General features: G+C 47.2%; 1 protein-coding gene across 9 annotated transcripts in view; it reads right to left on the reverse strand.

Moving 5' to 3' along the window:
- FRYL (FRY like transcription coactivator) overlaps positions 1–22,468 on the reverse strand; it is a 245,094-nt gene that overhangs the window by 180,261 nt on the left and 42,365 nt on the right. The window contains exon 1 of one of the 9 annotated variants that reach the window (XM_064149249.1): positions 1,730–1,789. The exons of the other annotated variants lie outside the window; for them this stretch is intronic. The gene's annotated coding sequence lies outside the window, so the exon portion shown is untranslated. Of the gene's footprint in view, positions 1–1,729; positions 1,790–22,468 lie in introns of those variants that run through there. 9 annotated transcript variants of the gene reach the window in all.

The following is a 22,468-nucleotide window of genomic DNA, read 5'->3' on the forward strand; positions in this document are numbered from 1 at the left end:
TGCTCCTGGCTGGAGTGCAGAGCGGAAAGCCATCAGAATGCAACTCTCACAGGCTCCCAGAGCAGACGTGCAGCTATGCAGCCATCACGGTGATTTTCACTAACGGAGGAAGGGCAATCACGGGGAAATAGTGCAATAAACCCCAGCTGCCTAATCAGTGTGCAGAGAAAATTCATGGGTTGCTAGAAGACCCAAGTGCCACTTCCTGATGAAAGAGTCAGGGAGATCTTCCTCCACTGCGCTTACATAACAGAGGACATAAAGGAGAAAACACAGCATCATCCAGAACCTCTTCTCGGATAGCCTGGGTTATTATTATTGCTCTCTATCTTATTTACAGGCCAGAATTGTCTCATCTAGATTCTGCAATCACCTCCTTATCTATACAACAAACATTTCTCTAGCTGTAGACTGAATTTACTGTAAGTGAATGTATCCTGTGGTTTCATTTGGAAACAACAGCCACTAACATAATCAACTTCAGGGATTTTTAATCATTTTGAATGGACACTTTCAGCTTCTACTACAAAATGTTAGATCTCTTCTTATCTTTATTTCAACAAGAACATTATCAAGTACAGATACAGAGTATCACTTGGAACAGATACAGTTAATCTGCAAGACACTAAATGAAGCGAAAAGCAAACCCTGTTTCCAAACACTCATTGCTTTAACTTAGAAGTGGTAAGTCTAGAACTTAGTGCACCAAAACACAAATTACAGCAGTTAGCACACACAAAAAAAAGCAATCAGCTCTTAGGACAAATCCAGCACCTGCATACTTTCTCAGCACTGATTAACAAACAAACTGTGCAATAAAGAACTTGCTCCCAATCCCTTCACAGAAAGCAGACAGAGGAAACAAACGATGCTGGATTGGGGTAGCAATCCAAAAGCAGTGAGTTTGATGAGGTGTTGAGCGGCTGCAAACTGCGCATCCCAGTGCACCTCGAACAGCAGTGAATACAGCACAGCTTCAAGCCAAAATACCAAATACCTCCTACTTTTGACTTCTAAATACAGGAAACTTAGGACATGTGAAATAGGTGACGTAGAATGACGCCACCGTTATCCTCTCCTGGCGCCCTGTCAGTAGGGTGCTGTGCTTACAGCAGCGGAGCCTGCACCCAGGGCAAAGCAGCTCCCAGAGCCTGCATTGAAGCGTGTGTGATGGGGTGAGCTGAGGACAGACTGGGTCTCCTCACCAGGAGCAGCATCCTTGTCTTCCTTGCTGGTTCGATTAAGACAAGAAATTAATGCAAAAACTCGAGAGCCAGGCCATTTGGAAGATGAAAGAGGGCACATTTGCAGGGATAATCATGGGTTTGAAGCACAAAACTAACACCTCCTGTAAAACATTCAGGGTGAGGATGACTGTTGGCTTCGGAGGAGCATCTGGAGCTTGACAGAACTAAACCACAGTGCCAGCACCTGATAAGTCTGCAGAGCCGAGCATCTACTTGTCACCTCTCTCCGCCACCAAGGGTGCAAAGAACTTCATCGGTTCTGCAGCCTAGGACCGTCCAAAGCCCTGTATTTTCAACAGGACAACTAGGAAGCAGAAAGCACACCTGGCTTCCTAATGAGCCAAGTTGCCTCAGCCCACAGGACCGCTAGAAAGCTGGCTTTTCAACTCGCATTTCGCAGAGCAGCATGCGAAGCCCCGAAATCAATCCCTACGTGCCCGAGGCCGGGGCTGGGGGGGCTCTGCCGCCAGCCGCACACTCACCGCTGCTGCCGCTCCACGACTTCAGCAGAGACTTGATGTTAATTTCGAAGAAGAGGGAATCCTGTAGGCTCAGCATGGTGCCGGGGCACCGGCACCGGCACCGGCAGGAGCGGCGAGACGGCGCCAGCGCCGCTGCTGCGCGGCCTCCCGGTGACGCAGGGCCCGGGGGCGGGCGAGCGGCGGGCCCGGGGCGGGCGGAGCTGTGCGCGGCGCCGAGGCGCGGCAGGGCCTCCTGCGCGACCACATCAGCGACACCAGGGCGGGACGCAGCTCCGCAGGCAGCGGAACGCGGGCGGGCGGCGGAGGGGGGGCACACACAGGCGGTGTTCCCGGGACTTCACAACACAGCCTGCACGCTTCTGATGCATCAGCAATGGTGTGGCCAGCAGGAGCAGGGAGGTCATTCTGCCCCTGTACTCTGCACTGGTTAGACCGCACCTTGAGTGCTGTGTCCAGTTCTGGGCCCCCCAGTTTAGGAGGGACATTGAGATGCTTGAGCGTGTCCAGAGAAGGGCGACGAGGCTGGGGAGAGGCCTTGAGCACAGCCCTAGGAGGAGAGGCTGAGGGAGCTGGGATTGGTTAGCCTGGAGAAGAGGAGGCTCAGGGGAGACCTCATTGCTGTCTGCAACTACCTGAGGGGTGGTTGTGGCCAGGAGGAGGTTGCTCTCTTCTCTCAGGTGGCCAGCACCAGAACAAGAGGGCACAGCCTCAGGCTGTGCCAGGGGAGATTTAGGCTGGAGGTGAGGAGAAAGTTCTTCCCTGAGAGAGTCATTGGGCACTGGAATGGGCTGCCCGGGGAGGTGGTGGAGTCGCCGTCCCTGGGGCTGTTCAAGGCAGGATTGGACGTGGCACTTGGTGCCATGGTCTGGCCTTGAGCTCTGTGCTAAAGGGTTGGACTTGATGATCTGTGAGGTCTCTTCCAACCTTGGTGATACTGTGAGACTGTGGTTCTTGCCTTCAGGACCACCTGAAAGGCTGGGAGGGAAACTCATGGCTCTGTGACAGATTCCTAGGGATGCGATCCCAACACGGCCTTGAAACTTCCCCCCCTTCTGTCAGGACAAACCAGGATACCCCAGGCTGTACCCTTTGCACTTTCCAGCACGGGCTCTGGGTCAGCTTGAGGGGTTCGTTGTCTTCACACAGAGCAGAAGCACAGACCAAGGTGCCTCAAGGTTTTACGACAACAGAAAGATTTCTGTATCCTGACAGGAAGAAATCACAGAATCAAGCAGGTTGGAAGAGACCTCCAAGCTCATCCAGTCCAACCTAGCACCCAGCCCTAGCCAGTCAACTAGACCATGGCACTAAGTGCCTCATCCAGGCTTTACTTGAACACCTCCAATGATATGGAGAAAATAATAATTCAGGTTTCCTCAAACGAGACAGGCAACATCAGACTCAAGTCAAACACAGACATGGGAGAACTGGATGTTGAGGTGATCAGTCTGCTCTCCTCAGACCCCTCCTGGAGTAGTGAGTGCAGTTCTGGAACCCCCAACACAAGAACATGGAACTCTTGGAGCCAACCCAGAGGAGGCCACCTCAGAGGGCTCTGCAGCAGCTCTGCTGTGAGGACAGGCTGATAGAGTTGGGGCTCTGCAGCCTGGAGAAGAGAAGGCTTCCAGGAGACCTAGGAGTGGCCTTTCAGCATCTGAACGGGGCTAGAGCAAGGCTAGGGAGGGACTATTAACAAGGTCTTGTAATGACAGGATAAGGAGGAATGGGTTTGAACTGGCAGAGGGGAGGTTGAAAGTGGATGTTAGGAAAGGGTTTTTTACAGTGAGGGTGATGAGACACTGGCACAGGTTGCCCAGGGAGGTCGTGGAGCACAGAATCACCCAATGTGATCTTTGATCACATTGGGTGATTCTGTGCTCCACGACCTCCCTGGAGAAGTTCAATGCCAGGCTGCATGAGGTCTTGAGTGACCTGTTCTAGTGGGAGGTGTCCCTGCCTATGCCAGGAGGTTGGAATTGGATGATCTTTGAGGTCCCTCCAACATAATGATTCTATGATTAGGACAGCAGCTACTAACAGTAGCTTCACTAGGTCTATTTAAACTATAACTTGATTCAGATCACACAGATCAACTAAAAAGAAAACTCATCTATAGGTCCAAGGTGTTGTGATTAGCTTAAAGCAGATGCAGTTAATTTTAACCAAAACCTATATGGTTTCAAGAACTGCCTCACACCCTACTAGGAGTAGACCATCCATAAGGCAGAAACCATAGCTGTGCCCTCAGATAAAACACAATTATCTCAAGCTGATGAAAAGACAGAGGAATAGTGTAGGGTAAACACTTCTAGAAGGTTTGGTTTGCTGTTGGTTGCTTTTGTTGGTGGTGTTGGTTTGGGGGTTTATGTTTGTTGGCTGTTTTGTTGGTTTTTCAAATCTACCCCCACATAACTCCCCAAAAGACAAAAACAGGGAAGTAACACAAGAGGGACCTGGGGGTACTGGTAGATAGTAGGCTAAAGGTGAGCCAGCAGAGTGCCCAGGTGGGCAGCAGAGCCAATGGCATCCTGGCCTGGATCAGGAGCAGTGTGGGCAGTAGGACAAGGGAGGTTATTCAGCCCCTGCACTCAGCACTGCTCAGGCCACACCTTGAGTGCTGTGTCCAGTTCTGGGCTTCTCAATTCAAGAAAGATGTTGAGGTGCTGGAAGGTGTCCAGAGAAGGGTGACAAAGCTGGGGAGGGGCCTGGAGCACAGCACTGTGAGGAGAGGCTGAGGGAGCTGGGGGTGTGCAGCCTGCAGAAGAGCAGGCTCAGGGCAGACCTCATTGCTGTCTACAACTACCTGAAGGGAGACTGTAGCCAGGTGGAGGTTGGTCTCTTCTCCCAGGCAACTAGGGACAGAACAAGGGGACACAGTCTCAAGTTGTGCCAGGGCAGGTCTAGGCTGGATGTTAGGAGGAAGTTGTTGGCAGAGTGATTGGCATTGGAATGGGCTGCCCAGGGAGGTGGTGGAATCGCTGTGCCTGGAGGTGTTGAAGCAAAGCCTGGCTGGGGCACTTAGTGCCATGGTCTAGACGACTGGACAGGGCTGGGTGCTAGGGTGGCCTGGCTGAGCTTGGAGGTTTCTTCCAACCTGCCTGATTCTATGACTCTATAAGTCAGTGTCGACCTAAGTGGTTCTAAATGACAGGTCTCACACAGCAGTTGAAGGGTGCTGGAGAAAGCAGTATCACTGCAGCAGCCCATTCAACCATCCAGCCAGCTGCTGTCTGACAGCCATTCAGGAGATGGTTTTACAGAAGACAGACTGGTGTAATCACTCAGTTTTCATGGACTAAAAATAATTCCAATTTTGCCCTGAAAAAAAAGAAACTAAACCAAAAAAATACTGTGCTACAAGAACATGTGGAATTGCTACCTATATCTGGATAGTTCTTTACGTTTCCTCCCCAACAGGGTCGGAATGTGCATCCAAACAGGAACTTTTCAGGGCATTGCATCAAGGTTTCTTTGACAAGCCTGCTCCAGGTAACACTTTCTATGTTGCACGACTGCTATGAGGACAGACTGAAAGAGTTGGGGCTGTGTAGCCTGGAGGAGGCTCCCAGGTGACCTTCTTGTGGCCTTCCAGGATCTGAAGTGGGCTACAAAAAAGCTGGGGAGAGGCTTTTTAGGCTCTCAGGGAGTGCCAGGACTGGGGGGAATGGAGCAAAACTGGAGGTGGGGAAGTTCAGGCTGGATGTGAGGAGGAAGCTGTTCAGCATGAGAGCGGTGAGAGCCTGGAATGGGTTGCCAAAGGAGGTGTTTGGGGTCTCATCCCTGGAGGCATTTAAGGTTAGGCTGGCTGAGGCTGTGTGCAGCCTGCTCTAGGGTAGGGTGTCCCTGGCCATGGAGGGGGGGTTGGAACTGGCTGATCCTTGTGGTCCCTTCCAACCCTGACTGATTCTATGATTCTAAGACCTCTAATTACTACATACTCCTTTTTCATCACTACTTTTGTGAATGTAGTTCAAGTTACACTTCAGGCATTCCTTTTTCCTCTTCCTAAAGACGTAACAGAGGTTGCATTTTGTCATGAGTAGGACAGAAAGGTCAGATTTTGGAACTGGTTGACAAATTTCACCACTAATTTGAAAGACTGTATTAATTATGGTTGGTTTCTAACTGCCTTTAACACTGGGCTACAGAGAGTTCTTCAAAGGAATCCTTGTTAACAGTGTGCATTCCAAAATCCTGAGCCAACTCTCCCAGCACCTCAAAAATAATGACTTTTTAAAATATACTTTGGGTTCTTTGTAGTCACCCTTTCCCCTCCCCTCAGCTTTTATTCTTTAAGTTATTAGTGCCAGAAACTTATTAAAACACAAATCATCTCAGAAACCCCAGGAGAGACACTGAAAGAACTCCACAGAAACACTAATCTCACTGTTCCACCTTCTCCCATCCCATTTAGACCACTTTCAATAGAAGAGCTGTTGGTATTTCTGTAAAGCAGTGCTCCACAACTCAATACCTGTTCAGTAAGTTTGCAGATGACACCAAGATAGGAGCAGGTGTGGATCTGTTGGAAGGTAGGAGAGCCCTGCAGAGGGACCTGGCCAGGCTGGATGGGTGGGCAGAGGCCAAGGGGATGAGATTTAACAAGGCCAAGTGCAGGGTTCTGCACTTTGGCCCCAACAACCCCAAGCAGCACTACAGGCTGGGGACTGAGTGACTGCAGAGCACGCAGGAAGAAAGGGACCTGGGGGTACTGATAGATAGTAGGCTGAAGATGAGCCAGCAGTGTGCCCAGGTGGCCAAGAGAGCCAATGGCATCCTGGCCTGCATCAGGAACAGTGTGGCCAGCAGGACGAGGGAGGTTAATTCTTCCCCTGTACTCAGCACTGGTCAGGCCACACCTTGAGTGCTGTGTCCAGTTCTGGGCCCCTCAATTCAAGAGAGATGTTGAGGTGCTGGAAGGTGTCCAGAGAAGGGCAACAAAGCTGGTGAGGGGCCTGGAGCACAGCCCTATGAGGAGAGGCTGAGGGAGCTGGGGGTGTGCAGCCTGCAGCAGAGGAGGCTCAGGGCACAGCTCATTGCTGTCTGCAACTACCTGAAGGGAGGTTGTTGCCAGGTGGGGTTGGCCTCTTCTCCCAGGCAACCAGCAATAGAACATGGGGACACAGTCTCAAGTTGTGCTGGGGAAAGTACAGGCTGGATGTTAGGAGGAAGTTGTTGTCAGAGAGAGTGATTGGCATTGGAATGGGCTGCCCAGGGAGGTGGTGGAGTCGCTGTGCCTGGAGGTGTTCAAGCAAAGCCTGGATGAGGCACTTGGTGCCATGGTCTAGATGGCTGGATAGGGCTGGGTGCTAGGTTGGAGTGGATGATGTTGGAGGTCCCTTCCAACCTGGTTGACTCTACGATTCTAAGATCTTCTTTAAAACCTGCATTTATTTATGACATTGAGGTGTGTGGTCAAGCACATTACATGGCTCTCCACCATAGCATCAGAGATTTTTCTTGCACCATTATTTATTCAGTGCATCAATGTAACCCAGAAGGCAAATCATATCCTAGGCTGCATCCAGAGGAGTGTGGCCAGCAGACCAAGAGAGAGAAATTTGTCCCTTTACTTTTGTGAGATGCCACCACTGTGTCCAGTTCTTGTGTCCTCAGCATCAGGAGGGCACAGAGAGTTGGAGGGAGTCCAGAGGAGGGACACAAAGATAAGCCAAAGATTGCAATACCTCTTCTATGAGGAAAGATTGAGGGAGCTGGGGATGTTCAGCCTAGAGAAGACTCCAGGGCACCCTTTAGAATCATAGAATCAAGCAGGTTGGAAGAGACCTCCAAGCTCATGCACTCCAACCTAGCGTCCAGCCCTAGCCAAGCAACCAGACCATGGCACTAAGTGCCTCATCCAGGCTTTGCTTCAACACCTCCAGGGATGGTGACTCCACCTCCTCCCTGGGCAGCCCAGTCCAATGCCAATCACTCTCTCTGGGAAGAACTCCCTCCTAACATCCAGCCTAGACCTCCCCCAGCACAACTTGAGACTGTGTCCCCTGTTCTGTAGCTGGTTGCCTGGGAGAAGAACCCAACCCCCACCTGGTTACAGCCTCCCTTCAGGTAGTTGTAGCTTGAGCTGCCTTCCCATACCTGAGGGATCCTACAGGAAGGCTGGAGAGAGACTTTTCCTGAGAATGTCTAGCAACAGGACAAGGAGGAATAATTTGAAGCTGAGGGAGAGCAGGGTTACACTGGATCTTAGGAAGAAGTTCTTCAGTACAAGGGTGGTGAGACTCCAGAAGAAGCTGCACAGGGAGGCTGTGGCTGCTTCCTCCCTATGGGTGCTCAAGGCCAGGTTGGATGAAGTCTTGGGCAGTCAAGTCTAGTTGAGAGAGGTCGATGGCAGGAAAACTGGAGTATCACAGTATCACCAAGGTTGGAAGAGACCTCATAGATCATCAAGTCCAACCCTTTAGCACAGAGCTCAAGGCTAGACCATGGCACCAAGTGCCACGTCCAATCCTGCCTTGAACTGCTCCAGGGACGGCGACTCCACCACCTCCCCGGGCAGCCCATTCCAGTGTCCAATGACTCTCTCAGGGAAGAACTTCCTCCTCACCTCCAGCCTAAATCTCCCCTGCTGTAGCTTGAGGCTGTGTCCTCTCGTTCTGGTGCTGGCCACCTGAGAGAAGATGATCTCTATGGCCCCTTCCAACCTAAGCCATTCCATGATCACTGCTGATAGGACTTTCTCAAAGGTACTGGCAATGAATTTCAAATGCAGTTAGTTCTGTAGGAAGTATCAGCCTGTTAGGAACTTGTAGGATGTTAAGACTATTTTGAGAACTGAGTACCATGAGTATAAACTGGGAATATTTAATGTGAGGAAGAGACATTTGTGAAGATGACTGCTACAGACTATGGATGTTTCCATTTGCACACAAGAGGATTGATTCAATGGACGTTGTGAATCCACAAGAATCCAACAATCAAACATTTCTTCTTCATAACCCAATTTCCATGCTTTTATAATCAAATACCTACAGATAACAGCTCCTGCAATTCTGGACTCTTGGGTTGCCTCTGAATTAACAAAATAGCCTATGGAATTATTAGGCCATACAGAAGATTTAAGAATAAACCACAAAGTTTCAAATGTTTTATTTTTAACCCAAACAAGAATAGTAGTAGCAGGAAATGCTCAGGGTAAAACCATGGATGAAGTGTCTGTATCTTGCCAAACACAGACAAGACTAATTCAATAAGAAGGCCTCAATAAAACTTATGGCATAGAATTACAAGATACCATCATGTACTTCTAAAATGATGTCAGAACATGTGATTTACAGCATGGATTCTCTTCCAGTTCCTCATAATCAGAGAGGAATATGGAACAGACTTCTGGAACAGTACACTGTGTTTAAAAACTAAGAGCAGCAAGATGTCCACTGTGAAAAGAGTCTAAAAATACTTATCACTTCAGAGTATAGAATCATAGAATCAACCAGCTTGGAAGAGACCTCCAAGAGCATCCAGTCCAATCTAGCACCTGGCTACAGCCTCCCTGCAGGCAGCTGCAGGCAGCAATGAGCTCTGCCCTGAGCCTCCTCTGCTGCAGGCTGCACACCCCCAGCTCCTTCAGCCTCTCCTCACAGGGCTCTGCTCCAGGCCCCTCCCCAGCCTTGCTGCCCTTCTCTCCACACCTTCCAGCACCTCAACAGCTCTCTGCAATTCAGGAGCCCACAACTGGACACAGCACTCCAGGGGTGGCCTGAGCAGTGCTGAGCACAGGGGCAGAATAACCTCCCTCATCCTACTGGCCACACTGTTCCTGACCCAGGCCATTGGCTCTGCTGCCCACCTGGGCACTGCTGCCTCAGCTTCAGCTCCTCTCTGCCAGCACCCCCAGGGCCCTCTCTGCCTGGCTGCTCTCAGCCACTCTGGCCCCAGCCTGTAGTGCTGCTTGGGGTTGTTGTGGCCAAAGTGCAGAACCCTGCACTTGGCCTTGGTCAATCTCATCCCATTGGCCTCTGCCCACCCATCCAGCCTGACACTTTCCAAAGAGCCTTAGGGTGAGGTATGTGTGAATGGGCACACTGCTACCAAGACAAGAATAGGTCTACAGGTAGACTAGAGCAGGAGTGCTCAATCTGCAAATGCAGGCTGTTTACACTCCAGTAAAACAATTAATCCAAGTGTCCAGTCCACATCATGCTTCTTGCTCAGATATGAAAAGCTTTTATTAAATAGGATGGCTAGAAGTAAATTAAATCTGCAGATCTCAGGCTGAAAATAGACCCATAGAGTATGAGATTCACATACAGTAAGCCCAGCTGCTCTGGGAAATATTAGACCATGAATTCATGGTACTGCTCATCTGTTGCATGCTTGACCTATACAACCAAAATCAATTCAGCCTTTGAAAAACACATCTCCTGTAGAGTCAGTACATTTCAGCCCAGTCACCCAACAGGAAGGTTTGCCCTGGGGGTTACAAGTAGCTGTAGGAACCAAGCAGTGTAAGAGACCAGACACTATTGTGCTACACAGCACAGAGATAACAGAAGTCTCCATTATATTTATCTGAAGAATCTGGAATTTTACTTGCTGGGGCAAATCCATTTACTACAAACGTGTGTGCAGATGTTGTTTGTACAGCTTATCTTTAGCATAGCATCATGCCACGTTCCTGGGACTGTTGAGAAACAGTGTTGACAACTCTGAACAACGCACATCAAATAAGTACAGTGCTTAACAACTGCTGCTTCTCTAACTGCCAGAGCTCTGCCCCCTGGCAAAGATCAATAGGAGACAACAAAACAAAACCCAACATAGTTTGATTCCCACAGTGTTGTTTCAGCTCCACCTCTACGGGCTGAAGAGGGAGGGGGGTTCATGACTGAAGAGACTGCTGAGTAGGTTAACCCAAAAAGACTAACATTTAAAAGCAAACTTTAAGAACATAAATGAGCAAGAAATAATATTTTATATGATAGACATTGCTGAATAAGTTAGCCCCAAAAAAATCTAATGCTTAGCTTCTTAAAGCTTGCTTTTAAATCACAAAGAACTGATATTTTATATGCTAGAGATTGCTGAATAAGTTAACCCAACCCCCCTAACATTTAGTTTATTAAAACTTGCTTTTAAATGCCCAAGAAATGATATTTTATATGCTAGAGATTGCTGAATAAGTTAACCCCAATCCCCTAACATTTAGTTTATTAAAACTTGCTTTTCAATGACCAAAAAATGGTATTTTATATGCTGCAGATTGCTGAGTAAGTTAACCCCCAAAAAACTAACACTTAGCTTCTTAAAGCTTGTTTTTAAATGACAAATAAATGATAGTTTATATGATAGAGATTGCTGAATAAGTTAACCCCAAACCCCCTAACATTTAGTTTATTAAAACTTGCTTTTCAATGACAAAGAAACAATATTTTATATGCTAGAGATTGTTGAATAAGTTAGCCCAAAAAACCTAACACTTAGCTTCTTAAAACTTGCTTTTCAATGACAAAGCAATGATATTTTATATGCTAGAGATTGCTAAGTTAACCCCACAAAATTTAACACTTAGCTTCTTAAAACTTGCTTTTAAATGACAAAGAAATGATATTTTATATGCTAAAGATTGTTGAATAAGTTAACCCAAACCCCCTAACACTCAGCTTCTTAAAACTTCCTTTTAAATGACAAAGAAATACTTTTATATGCTAGAAATTGCTGAATAAGTTAATCCAAAAAGACTAAACATTTCACTTCTTCGTGCTTGCTTATAAATTACAAAGCAAACAGTATACTTTATGCTATTACATTTCACAGGGAACATGACACACAGATTTTTAGCCTCATTTTCTTTTTGTTTAACATCCCTAGATCTACAACAGTTTGATTTCTTTAGGGATAGATTCATGTTGTACTGCCTCTGCCCCCAATTCCCCATGTAATTCTTGCTTTCTTTTACTGGGACAGCTAAGATAACAGGATTTGATTTGTCTGCTTATCTCTCTACACAGTAATTTGCTTTAATCATTCCAGCATAAATATTCCAGTTAAAAACCACAGCTTAAAGGCATTCTTTTAAGTTATGTAAAAAGCATGCACTAACTGTTGCTGCTACAGGTTGCTTTGAGGTTTTCAGTCCTGCTTTATACATTCATCCTTAGGATGATATGGACTGACAGAGAATGCATGAGAGAGGTGAGAGCCTGGAATGAGTTACCCAGGGAGGCAGTTGAGGCCCCATCCCTGAAGGTGTTTAAGGCCAGGCTGGGTGAGGCTCTGGACAGTCTGATCTAGGGTAGGGTGTCCCTGCCCAAGGCAGGGGGGGTTGGAACTAGATGATCTTTGTAGTCCCTTCCAAATCTTACTGATTCTATGATTCAGGCAAATAACTACCAAAGAGGTTACCCCTTGAAAGCACATTAGGAGTCTTCCAACTAGTTCTGAAAGGACACTGAAGATGCACAGCTTTCTTGCAGACCATAGCCTTTGAGTAAGATCAAAGAAGATACTGTTAATATGTAACTTCTCAGTCAATTAACCTTATCTTGATTGAACAGTAATCCTACCTTAAAAAAAACCCAAACACACACACCACCACCTCCTCACCCCCTCCCCTGAAATGGAAAGAAAGAATAAGTCCTGAAAAACTGAACAGCTGTCAAGGTGCTTTAACAAAAGACTTTGACCAACTTGGTGAGGATTTAGACTGCACAGATCACAGTCTGGCTCTTCCTGAAAGCCCAGCTTTCCAGATCAGCAAACATCGTAAGATTACAAGGAAACGAAGCAGCAATAAAAAGGTGAAGCATTTCAAACAACTCAGCAGGCAGTTCTGAGATGATATTTAACTAATCTCCCTCCAAGAGGAAATGAGACAGGTGAAGCAATACACAAACCTATAGCTGTTACTGTATCTCATGAGCCTGACAAATCAGAGTTTCTGGGTTTCACAGGCATCCCTGTAGAGATAACACTAGGGAAAACTCTGATTTCATCCCTCTCAGATGCTCAACTTTGACCTTCCAGGACCACAAAAATAAAACCACCTCAAAGGCATAAAGCCTCATTAGTACAGTTCTGAATTAACTACCTTAATATCATAGAACCATAGAATCAACCAGGTTGGAAGAGACCTCCAAGACCATCCAGTCCAACCTATCCTCCAGCCCTATCTGATCTGCTCAATTCTGTACTCTGTCAGCCTGCCTACTGTGCTTCAACATCAGTGCACAAACACACTGCTTTTGGGGGACCAGCACTCCAGTTGTCACTAACCCTTCCAGGGGAACCTGGAAACAGTTACAGAGCTACAAAGAAAATCCCTGCTTAGGTGCTGGGCATTTAAATGGATAGAGCAGGGAAAGGCTTAACTCTGTTACCCTACAAGGCCTTAAGACAACTGCTCCAAATCAGTTATGTTTCTATTTTTGTTGCTCCTCCCAAGCCGTTGGATGTCTGTGCCACTGCTTGCAGGAAAATAGTCATAGCTGCCTTAGGTGAGGATCAGCTACTTCAGCACTGTGAAAAAAAAACCCACACTGGGAGTTTAGGGTTCATTCAGGAAAACTTAAAAGAAATTGAAGTTACAAATGAATTACCTGCAGAAGTAAGCTCAGCCCAGAAGTCCCAAATCTGTTAAGAACTTGGGTAGAAATTGTTCTTGGGTGCAGACCCCCACTAGATTCACACAGCAGCTGAAAGGACTCTCGTATCTGCCTCACCCTGCACCAGCAGATAAATTTCTGCCTTCCTCCTCCACGAGCAAAGTTGAACATCTGCTCCTGAGCCAACTGCAGTTGGCAGCCTTGCAGAGAGTTTCTGTTGATACATTAAGGCACTTTACAACCCCCACATAACGCAGATATAAATCTGGTTCAGCCGGCTCTGCCCCACAGTGCTAACGGGAGGCAGAGGGGTGGACAAGCACACAGTTACAACGACTTCAGGTTGGCTCTTCTAAACCTCCTCACAAGCTTAAGCCTACCAGCTTAACTCCACCACAGTTCAAATGTTTAGGTAGGTAGCAGCTTCACAAGCTCTGTGTACACATCAGAGCCTCTGAAAGCTGCAGGCAGAGAAGTGAGCAGAGGAAGGAAGGCAGGAAGAGGTGACTTTCTCTCAACATTTCAGACCTCCAAAAGTCATCTAGTCCAGCCCCGCTGCAGTCAGTAGAGACATCTCCTCCTCTAGTCTGCTCTGGTGACTTCACACCTGAAGTACTGCATCCAGTTCAGGAGCCCCCATTGCAAGAAGGATGTGGATGTGCTGGAGTGTGTCCAGAGAAGGGCCACTGGGTTGATCAGAGGATTGCAGCAGCTCTGCTGTGAGCACAGACTGAAAGAGTTGGGGCTGTGCAGGCTGGAGAAGAGGAGGTTCCCAGGGGACCTTCTTGTGGCCTTCCAGGATCTGAAAGGGGCCTACAAAAAAGCTGGGGAAGGACTTTTCAGGATACCAGGTAGTGACAGGACTGGGGGGAACAGAGCAAAGCTGGAGATGGGTAGGTTCAGCCTGGAGGTCAGGAGGAAGTTGTTGAGCATGAGAGTGGTGAGAGGCTGGAATGGGTTGCCCAGGGAGGTGGTTGAGGTCCTGTCCCTTCAGGTGTTTCAGGCCAGGCTGGCTGAGGCTGTGTGCAGCCTGCTCTAGGGTAGGGTGTCCCTGGGCATGGCAGGGGGGTTGGAACTAGATGATCCTTGTGGTCCCTTCCAACCCTGACTCTATGATTCTAATATCCACTCCCAAAGCTTCCATTACACAGGGCAGGAGCTTAAGCAGCTCCATCACCCAGTATCATAAATACACAATCACATTAACATGTCTTCCTCACCACTTGTTTGGGTTATTGGTAAGAACACTGACTGAGTAGGTGGAGAGATAATACAGTGCTCACTGGTAGCAGCCCCTGGGCTTTGTCCAGGGTGGGCAGCTGGGCTGTTGTCTAGTTGTGTATGTATCTATGGATTTGCATGTGTTTATTACCTTTCATATTTAGTCTTCTTTTGTAAATAATAATTTCATTTTTACTCCAAATTCTGAGTAAGCCTGGTGTAAAACCACCACATCTATGAAATATCCTGGGCCAGCAGATACACCTGGGTCAGCAGGAGAGACCACCTAGCAGCTAGGAAACTCAGTGCATCGCCTGCAATGCCTCATACACAGAATCACAGAACTAACCAGGTTGGAAAAGACCTCTAGGATCATTGAGTCAAACCTATCACCTAACCCTTCTAATTAACTAAACCATGGCACTCATCTAGGCTCCTTTTTAACACCTCCAGGGATGGTGACTCCACCATCTCCACGGGCAGCCCATTCCAGTGCAGATCACTCTCGCTGAGAAGAACTTCTTCCTAACATCCAGCCTGACCCTGCCCTGGCACAGCTTGAGGCTGTCCCCCCTTGTTCTTTTGCTGGTTGCCTGGGAGAAGAGACCAACCCCACCTGGCTACAAGCTCCCTTCAGGTAGTTGCAGAGAGCAATAATGTCTCTCCTGAGCCTCCTCTTCTCCAGGCTGAACAACCCCAGCTCCTTCAGCTCTCCGCTATACACATCTGCATCTAGTAGAGTAGGTCAGATGGAAAGTTACAGGATCACTCCCCTGCAGCCCCTACTAGTTAAAGAATACCAAAGAACTGAAGCCAGGTGGTAGAAACATGTTCAGGTAAAACAGAGAATGAGTTTAGGTTTTTACTATTCATGCAACTAGCTGTTCTAGCATACTGATCTTTCAGTAGTTCCATGAAGATGTTAACTTCACACATGCTTCCTTCCTGTGGTTAACAGGAAGATGTTAACCAAACACACAACCCTCCTAGAAATGTATATAATTTCATCAACTTCTGGACAAATTCAACTATCAAGCTCTACACTGCTCCTTCCAGGAGATAAAACCTCAATAGAAGAATAAATACTTGAATTCAAAATGAAATACTGGAGATATGCAGGATTCTTATAGAAGCTATGAGCTGCTTTTGTGTTTCACTTCCTGCTTTTTCTGCTTTGAAGTTAGAAAATACTTAGACAAAGTCTAAAATTAGGCAAATTCTAAAATTAGAGACGATGTTCTTCTAGCCAAACATCTCTAAGTAGTAACTGAGATGAAGCCATCACATCTTAAAAGATGCTAAGAGACACCAGACAGTTTTGGTCCAGTGTCTAATATGACCACACAACAGCAGCCAGATCCTGCACCCATTTTTGGAAAGGGTAAAAAATGAGGACCCTGGGAATTATCCACCTGTCAGCATCACTTCTGTGCCTGGGCAGATCATGGAACAGATCCTCCTGCAAGCTACACTGAAACACATGGAGGACAGGGAGATGACTGAAGACTGCCAGCATGGCTTCACCAAAGGCAAGTCCTGCCTGAGCAACCCTGTGGCTATCTGCAATGGTGTAATCAGTGGACAAAGGAAGACCAGCTCTTCTCTTCTGGAGAATAGCAGGCTCTAGGGAGACCTTGGAGCTGCATTTCAACATCTGCAGAGGACCAACTGAAAAGCTGGGGAGGGACTGCTTAGAAGGACTTGCAGTGATAGGATGAGGGGAAATGGTTTGAAACTGGAGCAGGGGAGATTAAGGTTGCACATCAGAGGAAGTTCTGCACAGTGAGAATGGTGAAATAGTGGAACAGGCTGCCCAAGGATGTGGTTGATGACCTATCCCCTGGAGACATTAAAGACCAGATTTGATGTGGCCCTGGGCAGCCTGCTCTAGATGGAGGTATCCCTGCTGACTGCAGGGGGTTTGGACAAGATGACTTTTGAGGGTCCCTTGCAACCCAATGCAAACTGTCAATCTGTAACACAGCCGAGGCCATGAATGCTGCCTCCCAACCACAGGTATTTTTCACCAGCACTTACTGAGAAAACATTCCCAGGGAAGACTGCACTGGTGACACTTCCTTATTTCAAGGGCACTTAAAAGCTTTTCAGTGCTAAGTTAGAGAGACCAAGGATGGCATTTACTGAAAATGGAAAGGCTTTCCAAAGCAGCCCTTGATTAAGATGAGACAGTTTCAATTATTCTGCTCTGTGTGGATCCACACAATACATTTTAGAAGGAGCACACAAAGTCAGCACTCACAGGGTGAGAACCATTCTGTTATTGAAGAGCTTAAACCAAAAGAGATATGGGAGCCTACTAAACCAGCTAACAAGTGCAGCCAACAGAACTTGCCAACAGCCATCTAAAGTACCATCAATTAGAGGAAGTCCTATCTGACTCTTCCATTTACAAATGACATTTTCATTAGACACCTAAAAACCTCTGCTAAAGAAGATTAAGACTGGTTAGATCACCTATAAATTAAAACTTGTGCCTTTGAAAAATGGATTTTTGTTTCCCCTTTCCAACTGAAAACAGGAGAAGTGGTTAACAGAACACCCTGCAACTTAAATCTGAACTGCTGATATCACTGACATGGCATCTTCATAGGCAACTGCTGATAAATGCTATATTGACCTTACAAATACTTCTTGAGCATCAGAGGGGGGGGTCTTCTGGATATCTGTTTTAGCCCAGTGATCAATTTTAATGTGTTTCAAAGGACAAGAGCTTTTAAAAGGAAAACATTCATCTAAAAGAAGCTGAGATATTCATTTTCTACATTGTCCACTTCCTTACACACTCCACCTTGGATCACAAAGAGATAGAGGCAGAAGGGTCACAGGTAAGGTTCATTCTCTACATTGTCCAGCTCCTTACACACTCCACCTTGGATCACAAAGAGATAGAGGCAGAAGTGTCACAGGTAAGGTTCATTCTCTACATTGTCCAGCTCCTTACACAGTCCACCTTGGATCACAAAGAGATAGAGACAAAAGTGTCACAGGTAGGGTTCATTCTCTACATTGTCCAGTTCCCTACACACTCCACCTTGGATCACAAAGAGATAGAGGTAGGAGGGTCACAGGTAGGGTTCATTCTCTTCATTGTCCAGTTCCCTACACACTCCACCTTGGATCACAAAGAGATAGAGGCAGAAGGGTCACAGGTGGGGTTCATTCTCTACATTGTTCAGCTCCTTACACACTCCACCTTGGATCACAAAGAGATAGAGGCAAAAGTGTCACAGGTAGGGTTCATTCTCTACATTGTCCAGTTCCCTACACACTCCACCTTGGATCACAAAGAGATAGAGGTAGGAGGGTCACAGGTAGGGTTCATTCTCTTCATTGTCCAGTTCCCTACACACTCCACCTTGGATCACAAAGAGATAGAGGCAGAAGGGTCACAGGTAAGGTTCATTCTCTACATTGTCCAGCTCCTTACACAGTCCACCTTGGATCACAAAGAGATAGAGGCAGAAGTGTCACAGGTAGGGTTCATTCTCTACATTGTCCAGCTCCTTACACAGTCCACCTTGGATCACAAAGAGATAGAGGCAGAAGTGTCACAGGTAAGGTTCATTCTCTACATTGTCCAGCTCCTTACACAGTCCACCTTGGATCACAAAGAGATAGAGGCAGAAGTGTCACAGGTAAGGTTCATTCTCTACATTGTCCAGCTCCTTACACACTCCACCTTGGATCACAAAGAGATAGAGGCAGAAGTGTCACAGGTAGGGTTCATTCTCTACATTGTCCAGCTCCTTACACAGTCCACCTTGGATCACAAAGAGATAGAGGCAGAAGTGTCACAGGTAGGGTTCATTCTCTACATTGTCCAGCTCCTTACACAGTCCACCTTGGATCACAAAGAGATAGAGGCAGAAGGGTCACAGGTAGGTTTTAAAAGCTGTTCCCTGCATGCAGGAGTTTAACAGTGTGACATCAGTAAGGAACAAAATTGTTGTTGTTAAACTATTCTCTGCCTCAAAGCAGCTTTCAAGACTTGTGAATAATTTAGACACGAGGAATTTAAACAGATACTTTCATGTCCTTACCTCACCAGTATATGACAGAGAGAAAGGTTTTACAGTAGCATAGCAAATTATTTTCACAATCATTTCTCTACCATGTTGACTTTAGCACTTCACAGCTCCCCTTAACTGGGGATTGGCTTAGGGAGAAAACGACCTCAGAGATGATCTACTCCAACCTCCCTGCCATGGGCCTCTCAACTAGACTTGGCTGCTCAAGGCCTCATCCAACCTGGCCTTCAACAGCCCCAGGCAGGAGGCAGCCACAGCCTCCCTGGGCAGCCAATTCCAGTCTCTTCACCACCCTTATACTGAAAAACTTCTTCCTAAAATCCAGTCTAACTCTACTCTGTCTCAACTTCAAACCATTCCCCCTTGTCTTGTCTATAGATATCCTAATGAAAAGTCCCTCTGCAGCCTTACTGCAGGATCCCTTCAGCTATTGGCAAGCAGCTTTAAGGTCCAGCTGAAGCCTCCTCTTTTCCAGGCTGAACACCCCCAGCTCCCTTAGCTTATCCTTATAGCAGAGCTGCTCCAGCTCTTGGATCATCTTTGTTGTCTCTCCTCTGGACTCACTCCAACATGAAGAAAATAATCTCTAAGAAAGGCAAATACAGGCTTTGAGATAGCTGCTAGAACCAAGCTATATCATTTGTAATTAATCACAGAATCATAGAATCAACCAGGTTGGAAGAGAGCTCCAAGCTCATCCAGTCCAACCCAGCACCCAGCCCCATCCAGTCAACCAGACCATGGCACTAAGTGCCTCATCCAGGCTTTTCTTGAACACCTCCAGGGACGGTGCCTCCACCACCTCCCTGGGCAGCCCATTCCAATGGGAAATTATTTTGTGTTTTAAGAGTTAAATGTAATGATGTTGATGCTCCATTTTAATGGCAAAATGAAGAAGTCAGTGACATAGCCCTTTTGCTCATGAGCTTAATTTTAAGATGATTTGCTGGATACTATTTGAGGTTCATTATTGATTCCACCTTCAGCAAATATGCCTTCAGAACAAAAAAAACCCAACCCCCAGCTTCACCCAGTGGGTCACTGGATCTGCTTAGAGAAGCAGTAATCATAAAACATCACTGCACTTAAAATAAAGCTCTGGAGAGCTGCTCATGTTTCCATTGATCTAAAATATTAAAGAGTTCATTTTCCACCAATCAATAGATAGAAACCATAAGGGTACCCAGAAGGTGACTGCTGCTTTTGGTGATGGGAAGATCCCCCCCCTCTAATGCTGCCCTCGCTACGGACCAAAAGGGTTCTCTCAGGCCAGTTATAGAATCATAGAATCAACCAGGTTGGAAGAGACCTCCAAGCTCATCCAGTCCAACCTAGCACCCAGCCCTATCCAATCAACCAGACCATGGCACTAAGTGCCTCATCCAGGCTTTGCTTGAAGACCCCCACGGACGGTGCCTCCACCACCTCCCTGGGCAGCCCATTCCAATGCCAATCACTCTCTCTGTGAAGAGCTTCCTCCTAACATCCAGCCTAGACCTACCCTGGCACAACTTGAGACTGTGTCCCCTTGTTCTGTTGCTGGTTGCCTGGGAGAAGAGGCCACCCCCCACCTGGCTACAATGTCCCTTCAGGTAGTTGTAGACAGTAATAAGATCACCCCTGAGCCTCCTCTTTTCCTTTTGCCAATTCATCTCCAGAATGCTGCCCTCTTCCCCCCCACCCCCAAAAAAAATAAAGTTAGAACATTTTCTGCTGGCTTTTTGAAATGAATCAGCTCAGAGAAAGGCCACACTGGCAGGAGGTGGGGAAGAGCTGCACAGCTGGCAGTGAGATTTGCCCTTTTCACTCACTGCCTTTAGCCCTGGCATCAAACAGATAGAGCAGTCCAATCTGCTTGTAAAACTGCACTCAGAAATCGAACCAAAATCCCCTTCCCCTCCCTTCTGTCACAGAGAACTTCAAGAGCAGGTTCCAGAGGCCTTCAGGAAAGGTTCTTTATTATTTTTTAATAGAAAATATACACAGGAAAATTTCCTGTGGCATTACTCAAGCACAACAATGCTATCTGCTGTGATGAGAAAAGAGGAGAGAGGGTAAAGATTTTTAGGTAAATAGCATTCAAAGAGCATTTCTGGGGCAATTTCTTAATGCAGGCAAGAAGCAAACAGAGGTGAAGGGGTAAGGAGAGGGGAAAGCCATAGTACTTAGTTGCCCACTAACCCCTCCAGACATCTCTAACTGGAACTCAGAACTCAGACACAGAAATTGCTTTAATTCCAGATAGATGCTGGGCCTCCTGGCCATCCTCTGCTGTACAAGACTAATTAGAGATGCCACATGGAGCTGAGTGTGCCCTGCAGAGCTGCTGGTATTCCAGAGACAGAGTGCTCACAGGCAGTTTATGTACCCAGCCCTTGCTCTTAGCCCTCTGGGCCAACTGCAAGTCTGTAACTCGTTTACCACACCACCAAAGAAGACATTTCTGTTGGCTCATTTCTGCTGTCCTAGCAGAGACACTTTAAACCTGCTTCTCTTCATGTTTGCAAAAGGAGATGTTTTCCACACACAGAAATGGACACTGTGAGTAAGGAGCATACTCACACCACTGAAATCTAACCTCTGCTGTGCAGCCTCTGCAGATTTGCCTTACACAGCTGGCCTCTGAGACTATTGCACAGTATTAGCCACCCTTCAGTACCACACAACCAAAGCACAGGGCTGCAGCCAAGAGGGCACAGGCGCAGATGCCATTTGCAGGCTTGCACAGAGCAGCCCTGGTGTCCCTCCTTTAATGCTACAAACAGCAAGAAAAGGAGGCTATCAAACACTTTCCCCATGGGTCTGCAGACATACACATTTGCATGTGGCTTTTGGTGTATGAAAATACTTTGTCTGGATCTCCCAAAGTCAGCTTTCTACACCTGATTTGGATCGTGGCTTGAGACAGCGAACACAGCAACTCTCAAAATGCTACAGCAAACTTCAACCACCTTCCTGTTCCTTTACTGACATCTATTAAGTGTTGTGATGCATACAACCATGTGCAAATACCTCAGTGAGTGACTTGTGGGAGGTTTCTGGAGTTCAAACAGAATCACAGAATCAGTCAGGGTTGGAAGGGACCACAAAAATCATCTACTACCAACCCCTCTGCCATGCCCAGGGACACCCTACCCTAGAGCAGGCTGCACACAGCCTCAGCCAGCCTGGCCTCAAACACCTCCAGCCATGGGGCCTCAACCACCTCCCTGGGCAACCCATTCCAGCCTCTCACCACTCTCCTGCTCAACAACTTCCTCCTCACCTCCAGGCTGACTCTCCCCACCTCCAGCTTTGCTCCATTCCCACCAGTCCTGGCACTCCCTGACAGCCTCAAAAGTACCTCCCCAGCTTTTTTGTAGCCCTCTTCAGATCCTGGAAGGCCACAAGAAGATCACCTGGGAGCCTCCTCTTCTCCAGCCTGCACAGCCTCAACTCTTTCAGTCTGTCCTCCCAGCAGAGCTGCTGCAGCCCTCTGAATATCCCAGTGGCCCTTCTCTGGACACACTCCAGCACATGCACATCCTCCTTGTTATGGGGGGCTCCAGAACTGGATGCAGTACTCCAGGTGGGGTCTCACCAGAGTGGAGTAGAAGGGGAGAATCACCTCCCTCCACCTGCTGGCCACACTTCTGCTGCAGCCCAGGACCTCAGAACCATAAACCTACCAAGACAGCTATGAAAGGTTTCTAAAGAACACTTGAAGCTAGGTTGACAGAACCTATGTATTTTTATTGCATATACTCTCAAGGTCTTTGGTTTGGCTACAAAATAAAGTATGGAGCAGTGGAGTTCACATTTTGAAAGGTGGCAAGAATAAATGTTTTAATCCTAGGAAAACAACAACAAAAATAAATCACAAAAAGCCTCCACAGCTGATCACTGGAATTCTACACAAAATATTT

Source organism: Pogoniulus pusillus, chromosome 9 (assembly GCF_015220805.1).
Source record: "Pogoniulus pusillus isolate bPogPus1 chromosome 9, bPogPus1.pri, whole genome shotgun sequence".
NCBI lineage: Eukaryota > Metazoa > Chordata > Aves > Piciformes > Lybiidae > Pogoniulus > Pogoniulus pusillus.